The sequence below is a fragment of the Ailuropoda melanoleuca genome, chromosome X (assembly GCF_002007445.2).
Source record: "Ailuropoda melanoleuca isolate Jingjing chromosome X, ASM200744v2, whole genome shotgun sequence".
Classification (NCBI taxonomy): domain Eukaryota; kingdom Metazoa; phylum Chordata; class Mammalia; order Carnivora; family Ursidae; genus Ailuropoda; species Ailuropoda melanoleuca.
In genome coordinates this window covers 94612153-94627586 of record NC_048238.1, presented here as the reverse complement: position 1 = coordinate 94627586, position 15434 = coordinate 94612153, and positions in this window count along the sequence as shown.

Below are 15434 nucleotides of genomic sequence, written 5' to 3'. Positions count from 1 at the left end.
ATGCTTCTAGAGATGCTATGGTACGGAAGGTGATGGTCAACTCATTGAGGGTCAATGGCGGTCTTAAGGAGAGGGTGGGGAAGAATAGGATCGGGACTGAAACTTTGCCTTTAGCCTTCGTGAACTGAAGAGTTGAACAATTCTTTCTTGGGAAAGTGGCGGTTAAGAAACATATCTGTGTTAATTTTATACATATATATTTATATATGTAGTGAGTGGTTATTGATGTGCCTTTGTTAACTATTTAATAAACATGTGTAGCTCATTCAACGTGTTTTGTTTCTTGTCCATTCCTATTTACAAAGTCCCATGTTAAAGAAATCTGTTGATGGGTTGTTACGGTAGGAAAAGCTGAACTCACATGACTCCAGGCATTCAATGCTCACGATTTGGGGCCCCAGGTAGGGGCTGCTGATGAATGAGGCATTTGTGCCTCACTGACTCTCAGGCGAGTGTTCACCATAAACTGAGCACCAGCCAATGGTAGAGACCACTGTAATAAGCGACTCCCTTCTCGTGAAGGACACCGTTAGGGATCTTGCGGATCCTGAAGATGCTTGGGGCCTCCAGAGTCACTGGGATGAGATTGTGGGGCCAGAGGCGCACTCAAACCGTTCAGGAAAAATGGCTCAGGAGGGGCAGACATGCAGCCACAACCACGACTTTTGTCTTCTACTCTCCACATCCTGGAGAGATGCCCCTGTGGTGAAAAATAATAATACACAGGTCCAGATACTGTTACAGGGCTTAGGGAAAGGTCGATCCAAGAATAACCTGTGAGTGATAACAGACTAAGAAAACCCTTACGTAATAGTTTAAGATTATTATCATACCCACAGTTCGTGCCCTGCCACTTGACCCTTCTTCCACCCAATCCACCATCCACATTTCTCCTGGGATCATTTTTCTAAGATGGAAAATGCATTATTTCTCTTCCCGGACTATAAATCTCCCAGATCTCCTCACTGCCTTATGGGATAAAGCCTACACTCTTAACACAGTATTCTTCTGTGCTCAGGCCTTAGGGCTGCCCTCAAGCTTCCTCTCTCCCCCTGCCTTCTGTAACCGGTGCAGCTCCAGACAAATGAAAGCACTGTTGGGGAACTAAAATTAAGAGCAAGACTTTTCAACCCAGAACTCCTCTCCACGAAGGTAGAGGTGAAAGAAAACACTTTTGTTATTGAATGAACGTTAAACCAAAAGGGGATGCCTGCCAACAGCAATCCACTAAGAGATTGCAAAGGCAGAAAGGAATCACCCCCTTGTATGGCCAAGTGGATGGAGCCCATTACATACATGTTTACAAGAGAAACGATAACTGGTCCTCAAGGAACGGGACTTGACAGCCCCTTTAGTCATTCAGAGTTCGTCCTAACTTTATCCTGTAACTGGGGAGACCACCTGTGTTGCCTTTATCCATAGGAGAAAGAAACTTTTCATGTCTTTACCTCCAAGAGATAGTTTTGCAAATTGGAGCAAGGCGCCCAGGGAAGTTAGGCTGTGACCCTCCTGCTGGAACGGAGATCTGGGGCTCAGTAGCCCTTGATGTTTACCTTTCAAAGACGGGGCTTCCAGGTCCCTGAGGAAAGGTGGGGGAATTGTGAGGCTCGGAAAGACTTGTTTAGCTATTACTAAGTTTTACATACACTGGAGAAGGATGGAGGGGTGAGGGAGAAGTCTCTTCCCCTTATTTCCGACAAGGAAAATTAAGCCTATTCTTTTTAATTTGTATTTGCCCTCACACCACTCACATTTCCCAGACACATACCACAGTTTCCCATACCTTTCTGCTAATTTTCATTCCATTTGAAACACCTCCCATCTTTTTCCTCCTCTTCTTCAAAAACTCATTATTCAACGTATAGATTAGCTCTCAAGTCTTCCTTGAAGCCTTCTCTGGTCTTACTAGTTACCACTGAGATGCAGCTAATATTTACTTAGCGCTTAGCAAGTAGTCTCAAAGCTCAGTAGCCACCTTCCCTACCCTTCTGACATTGTCTATATTCCTCCTCCATTAAACTGGGCTTCTCAAGGGCAAGAACCACGTCTCGTTGATCTTGGTATCCTTTTATGATGCCTTGAACAGTAGCCATGCAGTAAGTGCATAATAGATTTTTGGAGAAATAGTCAACTAGGGAATCAGAACTTTTACTGTAAAAGAAAAAAAAGAAAAGAAAACCTCATTCAAATAAAAGAGATTTATGTAATGATGCAGGGAAATTTCACAAATTCCAATCACAGGAAGAACAGCTGGGCCTCACGGAAGGGGAAAGTCGTCAGGTAGCTTGTTTCTTCTCTCTCTGTCTCTCTCTGTCTCTCTCTATACATCTATGCCTGTCCCTCTCTTCTCTTCCATTCTCTCTTTCTCTCTCTCTCTCCCCCAACCCCCCTCCAGTCTCCTGCTTCTCTGAAAATCAGCTTTCTCTGCCTACTTATCACACTCAGGTGATTGATCAGGGCTCCTTCCAGAATGGTAGTCTTATCCTAAGAGTCCATATCAGTGATGGCCTGCACCAGAAACATCTGGAAGGCTTGTAAAACATAGGTTGCTGGGACCCACTCAAGAGCCTCTGATTCAGTAGCTATGGGATGAGATGTGAGAATTTGCATTTCTAACAAGTTCCCAAATGATTCTGATAAGCTGGAGACACAGTTTGGGAATGATTGATCTACTTGACTTTCAGGCTTGGTTCCGCACAGTTGACCCAGTCACTGGGTTCCAATCCTTGATTCTCATGAGAGAGCATTTGATTGAATCAGATATTCATCTCAGTAACATTCAGTTGTGTACAAAAGGCTAGAGTCACATGGTCCATATGAAAAGTTGCCTCTTTCAGGCTGTGGGCGGGGAAACCTTTCAAAGGAGGTGGATCTCTAGCACAATCACTCCCATGGTTCCTTTCAAAGCTATAAGAATTTCCACACTGAACTAGCTCCTGGGTCTATACGCTTCACTTCTCTATAGCCAATAGAGCCAACAAGGACATGAGGACCCTCTATTGGCAGCTCCAGCCACTCATCTCAAAGTAAATCTTTACACCCATCCCTAAATGCATAATCTTTCTCAAACATGCTGCTCCTCCACCCAGTTGTCCAAGCAAGAACCCTGGGTAGCTTACCTTTGACTCCTGGCCCCCACATCCTATCTATCAAGTCCTAACAATTCTATCACTGAGGTATTTTCTCTCTCCCCACTATACCTGGTTAGGTGAACTTGACATCCTGCCTCCAGTGCCGTTTTCCTCCGATGCGTTCTTCACACAACTGTCACAATGATTTCTCTAAAACAGCTTCCCAAACTCAGCTCTCAGGCCAGCTGTGTTGGGTCGGGGGCAGCAAAAGCCTGGGCCTGTCATCTCCAGTAGCACGCACCTGCAGGTCTACCTTCATCAGAATGCCATACAAAAATTCTCATTCTATGTATACTTTGATGGAATAAGAAAAAAGAGTGGGAAGCTCTGATCTAAAACACAAGTTTGACGATGTAACTCCTCTCCTTAAAACCTTTCGATCACTCCCCGTAGGTCTCGGGATAAAGCCTAAACACACCTCCCAGTAGCCTCTAACATCTGGCACAATCCAGTCCCCGTCTACCTCTCCAGCCTCATCTCTTGCCACTGCCTGCCTTGGACTTGCTTCTTCAACAGCAGGTAGATGCATGTAGTTTCCAGAACACGTCCTGCTGTTTCATGCCTGCAAGCCATTGCTCATGGTTCCCTTTCTGCCTGGAATGTCCACCCTCGCCTTTTGACCTGCCTAGCATCCTTTGAGACCAGGATAGTCTCAAAGCGCCATATCCTTCAGGCAAACTTCCTTGTCTGCTTCCCACCTGCACTAGGGTGCCCCTCTTTGACACTCTCATAATACCTTCAGTATATAACTGTCATTGGATTTACCATACTGCGTTAGAATATTGTCCACTTCTCCCACTAGCTTGCAAGTGTCTATATTTCCAGCACCTAACACATTGATAAAAAAGTATTACCGTACAACTCAACAACAAATAAATGACTCAATTGAAAAATGGGCAAAGGATGGACTTGAACAGATATTTCTCCAAAGAAGATATACAAATGGCCAATAGACACACAAAAAGATGCTCAACATAATTCATCATTAGGGAAATGCAAATCAAAACTACAATGGGATACCACTTCACACTCATTAAGCTAGGTATCATTTAAAAACTGGAAAGTATCTAGTGCTGGTGATGATATGGAGAAATTAGAACCCTTGTGCATTGCTGGTAGGCATGTAAAATGGCACCGCCATTATGGAAAACAGTTTGTCAGTTCCTCAGAAAGTTAAACATAGAATCCTATGAATCAGCAATTCCACACCTGGGAATATACCCCAAAGAATTGAAAGCAAGGACTTGAACAGATACTGTACATCAACGTTCATAGCAGCATTATTTACAATAGCCGAAATGTGGAAACAATCCAAGTGTCCATCAACAGATGAATGGATAAATAAAATGTGGTGTATATATAATTTATAAAATTATATAGTATATAAAATATATAAAATGTGATATATATATACATATATGTATATACATATATACACATATATACATATATGTGGTGTATATATAATTTATAAAATATATATATTTATTTATATATAATTTATAAAATTATATAGTATATAAAATATATAAAATGTTATATATATATATATATATACATATATATAATGTGAAGGATTCAGCTTTTAAATGTAGTATCATGAGTTGAATGAACAGATCATAGAAATGCCCTTTTGTCCTCTCTGGCAGCTTTAGACTTGAGATTCGTCACAAATCTCTTAATGGTGTTTCATACAATTAACCTTTTTTGAATACTTCCCCTGTAGAGAATAAAAAGAAATTATTCAGACTTAGATTCTGTTATAAAGGAACTTAAAAGCCAAAAGAGGAGGAAATAGGTTAAAATTAAGTCTCATTTTGTGGCAAATAATAGAAATTTAGTCAAATCAGTGCAGCAGCTATGAAGATACTCCACAAAGTGGATATATTATTTCTCCAATTTAAATTTAATTTTCTCTGAGTCCCCACCTGATGGACTGGTAGAGAATTTAAAGCCTTTCCCTCTGCCTCTCACCAGATGCTCATTCAAAGACCTTCAGGGTTTTACACATTCATAAACATTCAAAGGGAGGTATTCTGGTCTTATGTTCATACTAAATCAATATGCTTATTATCCGAACTTGCATATTTCTTTATTTTTAAAAAGATTTTATGTATGTATTTATTTACTTATTTGAGAGAGAGAGAGAGCATGTGTGTGCACACAAGCCAGGGTAGGGGCAGAGAAGCAGACTCGCCAATGAGCAGGGAGCCCAGTGTGAGACTGGATCCCAGGAGTCTGGGATCATGACCTGAGCCGAAGGCAAACGCTTAACTGACTGAGCCACCCAGGCACCTTGAATGTTTCTTAAAAGCCAATGACTCTATTGAAAGCAGGGACTCAAACAGATATTTGTACACCCATGTTCATAGCATGACAACGTCCAAAGGGTGGAAGCAGCCCAAGTGTCCAACGATGGATAAATGGATAGACAAAATGTGGTATATCCATACAATGGAATATTATTCAACCTTAAAAAGGAAGGCAATTCTGACTCCTGCTGTGACATGGATGAACTTTGAGGACATTATGCTAAGTGAAATAAGTCATTCACAAAAAGACAAATAGTGTATGATTCTACAAATATGAGGTACCTAGAGTTGCAACTCCATAGACACAGAAAGTAGATGGAGGGGGCACTTGGGTGGCTCAGTCAGTTAAGTGTCCAACTCTTAGTTTCTGCTCAGGTCATGATCTCAGGGTCATGAGGTCAAGCTCCGTGTTGAGCTCCATGCTCAGTGCAGAGTCTGCTTAAGATTCTCTCTCCCTCTGCCCCTCCTGCTCATTCTCTCATTCTCTTTCTCTCAAATAGATAAATAAATCTTTAAAAAAAAAAAAGTCGGGGCCCCTGGGTAGCACAGTTGTTAAATGTCTGCCTTCGGCTCAGGGCGTGATCCCGGCGTTCTGGGATCGAGCCCCACATCAGGCTTCTCCGCTAGGAGCCTGCCTCTTCCTCTCCCTCTCCCCCTGCTGTGTTCCCTCTCTCGCTGGCTGTCTCTCTGTCACATAAATAAATAAAATCTTAAAAAAAAAAAGTAGGGGCGCCTGGGTGGCACAGCGGTTAAGCGTCTGCCTTCAGCTCAGGGCGTGATCCCGGCGTTATGGGATCGAGCCCCACGTCAGGCTCTTCTGCTGTGAGCCTGCTTCTTCCTCTCCCACTCCCCCTGCTTGTGTTCCCTCTCTCGCTGGCTGTCTCTATCTCTGTCGAATAAATAAATAAAATCTTAAAAAAAAAAAAAAGTAGATAGTGGCTTCCAGAGTCGAGGGCCTGGGGGCAGGGGGAATGAAGAGTTAGTGTTTAATGGGAACAGAGTTTCAGTTTCGAAAGATGAAAAGAGTTCTGGGGATGGATGGTGGTGATGGTTGCACAATGAGAATGTACTTCATGCCACCCAACTGTACAATTAAAAGTGATTAAGATGGCTAAATTTTTCCAGCTTTATTGAAGCATACTTGACATAGAACATGTGTAAGTTTAAGGTGTACAATTTGATGATTTGACACACGTATATATTGCTAAATGTTTGCCACAATAAGGTTAGTTAACGTGTCCTTCCCCTTACATAATTGCCATTTTGCCATCATTGTTGTTGTATTCATAAGAACATTAAAGTGCAACTATCATAGCAACTTTCAAGGATATGGCTAACTGTAGTCACCATGCTGCACATTATCTCCCCTTCGACCAACATCTCCCCAACTCTCCTACCCCTCATCCCCTGGCAACCAACGTTTTGCTCTGTTTCTGTGAGTTTGATGTATTTTGACTCTATACACGAGTGGTATTATACAGTGTCTTTGTTTCACTTATCAAAAATGCCCTCAAGGTACATCCATGTTGTGGCAAATGGCAGGATTTCCTTCTTTTTTGTGACTGAATAATATTCCATGTTTTTCTTCACCTGTTTCTTTTACAATGGTGAATTTTATGTTATGTGTCTTTTTCCACAATCCAAAAAAAAAAAAAAAAGGCAGGTGACACCGCCACTCCACCACTAAACATGAACACGAGAATCCGCTTGCAAGACAAGGAGCCACAGGTCTGAGGGATCAGCCTCCCTAATTGTACCCCCCAGTCATTTCCTTCTGAGAGCCGGCCATCTCCTCCAGAGCATTGAGAGGGTACAGGGCACACAGTGAAATAGCAACAGCCTCCTAATGGAGTGCCCTTCCTTCTGTTTGGTCCTCTACTCTGCCAGGAAGTTTTCCAAACCTCTTTTTCATTTTGCCTTTTCTGTCTTTTCCATCCCCAAGCCTTCACCTCTATTCCTTCCTCCTGTGGGACTGTCCGGAATAATTCCTTACATAGGGCAAGGCTTAAAAAAAATAAATAGCATCAACTAACGGGATGGGAGTTGCTTTCTCATGTGTGGCTCGAAAGCAGATCGGACAAGGCAGAATACATACGGGAGGAAAAAAATACCTAGAGCGCTGAGAAAAAAAACCCACAAGCTACTATCAGTTAGTGATCCTTAGCAGAAGTAAAATGGGAACAGTGGTACATTATAAGGATACGGGTGTCTCCTTGTCAGAGTTCTTCTGGTTATAACAAAATTCAAAATAAAGATGATTTAAGAGGACATAATAGCATCAGGTCAATTAGTTGAGAGATCCATGGATGGGCTGGTTTCAGGCACAGCTGTATGCTGGTGTTCATGCTGTGAGGCTGGGGATCTAACACTCTTTTCTCAGCCCCAGTTCCCTCCGTGTTTGTCATTGGGAGGTCCACACTTGCATCTAACTAGCTGAGCATTCTAAAAGAAGAGAGAGTAGTAGTACTTTTAGTTTTTTGAGGACCCTCCACACTGTCTTCCACAGTGGCTGCACCAATCGGCATTTCCACCAACAGGGCACACGGTTCCCTCCTCTCCATATCCTTGCCAGCATTTGTTATCTCTTGTTTTTTTTTTTTTGGTAATCGCCATTCTAACCAATGTGAGGTGATATGCCATTGTGGGTTTTTTAAAATTTGAATATAGTTGACACACAATGTTACCTTCGTTACAGATGTACAACATAGTAATTCAATTTCTCTGTACATTATGCTGTGTTCACCACAAGTGTACCTCCCACCTGTCCCCATACAATGCTCTTGCAGTATCGTTGACTGTATTCCCTATGCTGTGCCTTCCAGCCGCATGACGTATTCATCCCATAACTGGAAGCTTGCACCTCCCACTCTCCTTCACTGATTTCGCTCATCCCTCCGCCCCTCTCTCTAGCAACCATCAGTTTGTTCTCTGTATCTCATTCTGCTTTTTGTTTGTTTATTTTCTTATTTTGTTTTTAGATTCCACATATGAGTGAAATCGTATGATATTTGCCTTTCTCAGTCTGACTTATTTCACTCAGCATAATACCGTCTAGGTCCATGTTGTCACAAATGGATGGCAAGAGCTCATCCATTTTTAAGGCTGAGTAATATTCCATTGTGTCTATCTGTAAGTATGTGTAAGTGATATATACATATATATAATCACATCTTCTTTATCCATTTATCTGTTGATGGACATCTAGGTTGCTTCAATATCTTGGCTATCATAAATAAACATAGGGGTGCATATATCTTTAAAGCTAGTGCTTTCATTTTCTTTGGGTAAATACCCACTACTGCAATTATTGCATCATATGGTATTAATATATTATTCACACTATCTAGGACATGAAAAAAAACCTAAGTGTGGATGAATGGATAAAGAAGATGGTGTGTGTGTAATGAATATTAATCAGCCATGAGAAAAGAGAATGTGCCATTTGCAATAACATGGATGGGCCTTGATGGCACTGTGCTAAGTGAAATAAGACACAGAAGGACAAATGGTGTATGATCTCAGTTATATGTAAAATCTAAAAACATTGAACTTATGGAAACAGAAAGCAGAATGGTGCTTGCCAAGGGCTGAGGGGTGAGGGAAATGGGGAGATGTCGGTCAAAGGTACAGACTGTCAGTTCTATGATACATACATTCTGAGGATCTAATGTAGAGCATGATGACTATAGTTAATAACACTTGTGTACTTCAAAGTTGCTAAGAGAGTAGAGCTTTAATGTTCTCACCATAACAATGAAAACAAAATGGTAATTATGTGAAATGGAGAATGTGCTAACTAATCTATCATGGTAAACAATTAACAGTATGTACATGTATCAAATCATCACATTGTACCCCTTAAAATTACTCAATGTTATGTGTCAATTACATCTCAGTAAATTTGGGGGAAAATAAAATAAGAGAATGGGGGTGCCTGGGTGGCTCAGTCAGTTAAACGACTGCCTTGGGCTCAGGTCATCGGATTGAGCCCCACATCAGGATCCTTGCTCAGCAGGAGCCTGCTTCTCTCTCTCCCTCTTCCTGCTGCTCCCTTTGCTTGTTCTCTCTCTCTGCGTGTGTCAAATAAATAAATAAAATCTTTAAAAAAAAAAAAAGAAGAAGAAGAAGAGAGTGCATTGTTCACAGCAGTGCCAGCGTCATTCCAATGGCTGATTTATTGGCCTAGTTTTGGGCACATGATTATACCTGCTTAGATCACATGCCCAGTCCTGAAGCCAGGGGATAGGACATTCTAATGGGTCAGGTTAGAGTTTATGTACCTACTCTTTGAACCAGGGAATGGGACATCTCTGCTTAGAAGTTGTGGATTGAAAGAGAAAGAGAGTGTATGAGAGAGATCGAGAGAGAGAGAGCTGGTCCCTCGAAGGGAAGCCCAAGTACTGTTCCCAGAACAATTGGGAATGTATGCTGGATGGATAAAAACAACATATGAACTTGATAGCCCACCTGATTTACAAAAGGTCTTCAACTAAAATAATGCTACTATACCATACATAAATGAAAATGTGTTGATGCTTCTATATAGAAAGGCAATCCAAATTCACATATCCCAAGTGTGCCCAACAATAAGCCCAAGATCCTTCGGTGATTGAATCATCTTGAACAGGTCTTGCTGTAGCTCCCCATGGTTTCACAACTATATGTAAATGATACATTTGACCACACTGAAACACCCGGTGTCTAACAGAGGGAAAACAAGATGAATTAAATAAAACCTCCCATTTGGAAATGGAAAAAAATGGATACAATATATGAAGATTGCCAATCAATATCATATCCATTTATGTATCATATACATAAATAGCAAGAACTCCTTGGCAGTAGAGTGAGTTCTTGGTCAGCCCAGCTGGATGTCTCGGATTCTCTTATCTCAGATCATCTCCCTTGTGCATTGTCCTACTTGGCTACTCCTGAAATGGGCAGGAGGGAGGGTTACCTTTCTGGGGACTCTACCACGTCAGCAACCTTCTTCCTGTGGATGTGAGCTCAGTGTCTTGGGGATTACCTTAGGGTTTGAAAATCATAAGCCTTTGTGGGGTGCCTGGGTGGCTCAGTTGGTTAAGCAACTGCCTTCGGCTCAGGTCATGATCCCAGGGTCCTGGGATCGAGTCCCACATCGGGCTCCCCCTGCTCTGTGGGGAACCTGCTTCTCCCTTTACCTCTGCCTGCCACTCTGCCTGCTTGTGCATGCTTTCTCTCTCTCAAATAAATAAATAATTTTTAAAAAAAGATAATCATAAGCCTTTGAGTTTTTTTGGCCACGCTTGGCTTTTCTCTAGCAAATGCACTTCCCCGGGTATGGCCATCATTCTCATGGCCCAGGATGGTTGACAAAACTCCACTTATCATATCCACATTCCAGGCAGTAGGATGGGGAAAGGTGAAGAAGGGCATGCCTCCTGTTTTTCTAAGGAAACTCACTAGAAGTCCCATGAAACACTGCTGCCTATGTCTCATTGACCAGAACCTAAAGGAATGGCCGTGCTTAATAGTATGGGAGGTTGGGAAATGTAGTTTAGTCTTTTATTCCAAATGGTAAATGTGCCTAGATAAAAATTGGGGATCTGTTACCAAAGGGAGAGAAAAGAGATAGTGGGGCAGGCAACTAGCATTCTACATTCTACCACAATAGGTTTGATTTAAATTCTATTTCACGGGGTGGTAGTAGAAGGAAAAGATGTGAACTCACATCCTTGATTCTTCACACTAGCCTAGATAATTCTGTCCTTTAGCAATAGGCTTTAAGACTCTGCCTAGGCCCTCTAGTCCCTTAGTTAAATGACCTCTATCTTGGCTTTTGCATTGGGGTCAGAAAAATTCACCTTCGTGTAGAGGGAACACAGCTAATCTGCTTCTTTTTTTTTTAAGATGAATCTGAGGTATTGGCCCTCCTTTTAATAGGAGTAAGCCCTTGAGGGATACCTTGGGGATCTGGATTTTCCCAGGCTCTATTCTTATGTTCCACTGTGTTTCCTTTTTTGTATTTTTTAATAGCTTTCTTTTATCCTTTTTTTTTTAATGTACTCATCTCTGCACTCTACCCATTTCTCTAGCCCTAAAATAACCTTAGTTAATGAGACATCACTCATAATCAGATCATTGTCAGTGGGTTTTTCCCTTGGTCCAACAGAGCATTGTGGACAGAACCTACTTGAGAAAGACATAGACCACCAATTTTGTCTTCGGCTATGGCTGCCAATTCTTTGCCACTGACTGTACCAGCTTCAGTTTTGAGATACAGAAGCCACTGGTTTTTTCCAATCCTGTTAGTCTCCAAATTATGGAACGATCAGTCAATGTAGACTATAGTCCATAGGCAGGAAGCACTTACCTTAGAAATGTTGTATTTCTTGTTATGTTTCCTTGCAGACTTCCTCAGTTTTAGTTTGAGTCAATTCCTCTCCTGTGGTGAAAGCAACAGGAAATAAGTAGCCAATGTCAACCTCCTGATTTTTCCTTGTAATTTCTCCTAATTATTATTATTATTATTCACTCCAGCTATTCCCCTTTACACATCTGCTTCATTCTTCTTTGTTCAGAACAATCTTCATTGTTCCTCTGCACTTTCTGCTGGCCCTGTCAATTCCTGGATTAACATATCCTCAGTTTAGTCAAAAGGCCCAGGACTTGGTGGATTCCTAGAGTTCCAAATTCAGATTTCCTAGGGAGAGAATCTTACTGATTCCATGTGGTCAGTTGCCCAGCCATCATTAAATCAGCTACGAAAGGGGGCAATGATTGGGTACTAAGAATATGGCAGATAGAACTCTCCCCTGCTGCTTTGGACTGTTATTTCCAAGGTAGAGATTTCATTGTCCGGGCAGACAACTGAAAAGTTGTCTACTACAGATGCAAACATAAATAACTCTGATGCAAGATAAATACCAAAGAAAGATACCAGCATAAAGGAAGAAGAGATTTCTTACATTGAAGAAGCTTCATGGCAGTGAAGACAGAGGCAGAGATTGGAGCGGTGGATCTACAAGGTAAGGAATACCCAGGATTGCCAGCAAACATCAGAAGCTAGAGGAGGGGAAAAAAAGAATTCTCCACTACAGTTTTCAGAGGGACCATGGTCCCACTGAAATCTTGATTTTAGACTTCCTGCTTCCAGAACTGTGTGAAAATAAATTTCTTTTGTTTCAATGACTCAGTTCATGATACTTTGTTACTGCGGTCCGAGGAAACCAATATACACCCTAAAGTGACAGATGCCATGTGCCCCAAAGCCTTACCTTGCCTCTGAAGGACATCATAATTAATAACTTCACCATTACGAACAATGAAAGACTTCACTTGGGGGAATCCTCACCGCTACCCACTCTACCCCTCTGGCCTCTCATTTCCTTTAAGGATCTTTTCCTTGTAACTTAGGTCTTAAGACAAAATTATAAATAATTTCAGCTTTCTAATATTATGAAGGAAAGACCCTACCAAAAAACCTAAATTACTTTCGGGAAGGCTGGTTTATTGTGTCATTGGTATGAACAGTCCTCCACAAACTTGGGTATGCGAGAACTATCACATTTCTTCATTTCCTTTAAGTCGAATTTATTTCAACTCCACATCTCTGTGCTTCCAGGCTGGCAAAACAAAATTAAATTCCAATAACTTTCTGGAGTTTTCTACATTCCTTAGGATCACACACTCAGGAGCTTTGTGTGCCAAGTGTCAAATAGAGGCAGTAGTTCTAATCATCAGGCCATCAGGTTTTCTAGTCCAAGCCTGCTTGCTGCTGTAAAGGCAAGCACTTCTCCCATGCCTAAGCGAAAGCCGCGGCACCTAGAATCTAGGTCCTAAAGTTGATCACAGATATGCTACCCCCAAGGGTTCTGCCAGGAAGTGGCCCCGGATCTTACTACTCCTGAAAACTGGCAGCTGGCGAACTGGCCAGCTGTCAGTCTTTCCCAAGGCTTGGAGAAATCTCACTCCCTCTTCTTTCTACTCTAAAGTCAACTACTTCCTTCCCCTCCTTTGAGCGTAATCCTCACAATATGCTCAGGATTCCAGGTAAACCAAAGCTAGGAAGACAGACTCTGGGCCATCCAACACAACCCACTCTTTCCCCCAGGAAAGAAGGCACAAGGAGCTTCCATTCCTCTTTGGAATACAAGAAAGGACAAGTAGGAGAACAAACACAGTATCTCAACAAATTACTCCGCCTCACTTAAGTGCCAAGATAAAATAATGCTAAGAATTTATATTTTTTGAGCACTTACTATGTGCCAGCCATTATTCTAAATGCTTGGTGTGCATGCCTCATTTCAGACTCACAATCCATTGGTAGGTACCATTAGTATTCTTGTTTCCAGAGGGAGACCTAAGCCACAGAGAGTTGATGTCCCTGGTATAAGGTCACAGAGCTACTAAGTGGCAGGGCTCATATCCAAACACAGGCAATTTGGCTCCAGAGACTGCACCCGACTTTATGCTCTACTGCCTCTCAGTGGAACATGCCATCTTCTTATCCACATAGATATTTTAGACGCCAGTAATTTCTAGATTCAGATGGTTATCAGGTTTCATTCAGAACCTTGGCGTTACCTCCTTCTTCCCTACCTCCTCTACATGTATAGAGCCTCTAAGAGCTGGTTTTCTCAACAAGCCACCACAAGGACACGTAACCTTCTTCGTGTCCATTCTGTGAATGTTAGCCCTTGGCACCAGGACCTTTTAATATAGAGCTCTATTATATGTCAGTATTTTCAGCCAAAGGGTCTTAGATAATAGTTGGCTGTGATCATATGCAGATCTCTGGTTCAACCTATCAGGGCTGGAGTTAAGTACATTCTTAGTGTTAGTTGTTCTCGACGCATATGGCACAGGCTCTAGCAACTTTATGCAGAAAGACTCCTGGGGCTGATTTCTTCATAAAGGGGCTATGGGAGTGGTGGTCAATAAGACTGTCAAAGACTACAGGCCAGGGTCATGCTAAATCGTCGAGACGTAATAACTTTGGTTGAAGCTTACCAAGTATTTTAGTGCCACAAGTCAGGCTACATAGTGGGTCAGGCCCTGCTTTCCATGCACCTTATGCTGGTGAACTGCTGTCTTTTTCAGAAAGAACCCTGAGCTAAATGATAGGTTCCAATGGTGAATAAGAACCTTCTCGCTACTCTTACTCCTTCAAGTGGTGACTATGGCCACATGTAAGAGTTCCTTGTAATCAGTAAATCGATAATAAAAACATTAAAGACGAATGTATTAAGAAGCTGTGGTCCATATATACAATGGAATATTACTCAGCTATCAAAAAGAACGATTTCTCGACATTTGCTGCAACATGGACAGCATTGGAGGAGATAATGCTAAGTGAAATAAGTCAAGCAGAGAAAGACAATTATCATATGGTTCCTCTCATCTATGGAACATAAGAACTAGGACAATCGGTAGGAGAAGAAAGGGATAAAGAAAGGGAGGGTAATCAGAAGGGGGAACGAAGCATGAGAGACAATGGACTCTGAGAAACAAACTGAGGGCCTCAGAGGGGAGGGGGTGGGGGAATGGGATAGGCTGGTGATGGGTAGTAAGGAGGGCACGTATTGCATGGTGCACTGGGTGTTACATGCAACTAATGAATCATCAAACTTTACATCAAAAATAAATAAATAAAAATTAAAAATTAAAAAAATAATAGAAAGAAAATAAAGACGAATGTAAAAGACGTCTCTGAGTATATACTCGTACCAGCCAGAAGGATTCTAGGTTAGGAAGTCAAGAGCTTTTGCCTGAAAATATGAAGACGTGATGAGAAATGATCAACACATTCATAGCTTTTCCAGTACATGAGTGTGATCCACCCAGATGGGTCCCTCAGAGCTGCTAGGTGCAGGACTTGAGTAACCAAGCAAGAAATATAAGCTGAGGTCATATATATACGTATATTACATATACATATATTTTCTATCTAAAATGCCTTTTCTTCTGCTTTCTTTTCATTGCCCAATGATAATCATGACGTGTTAGATCT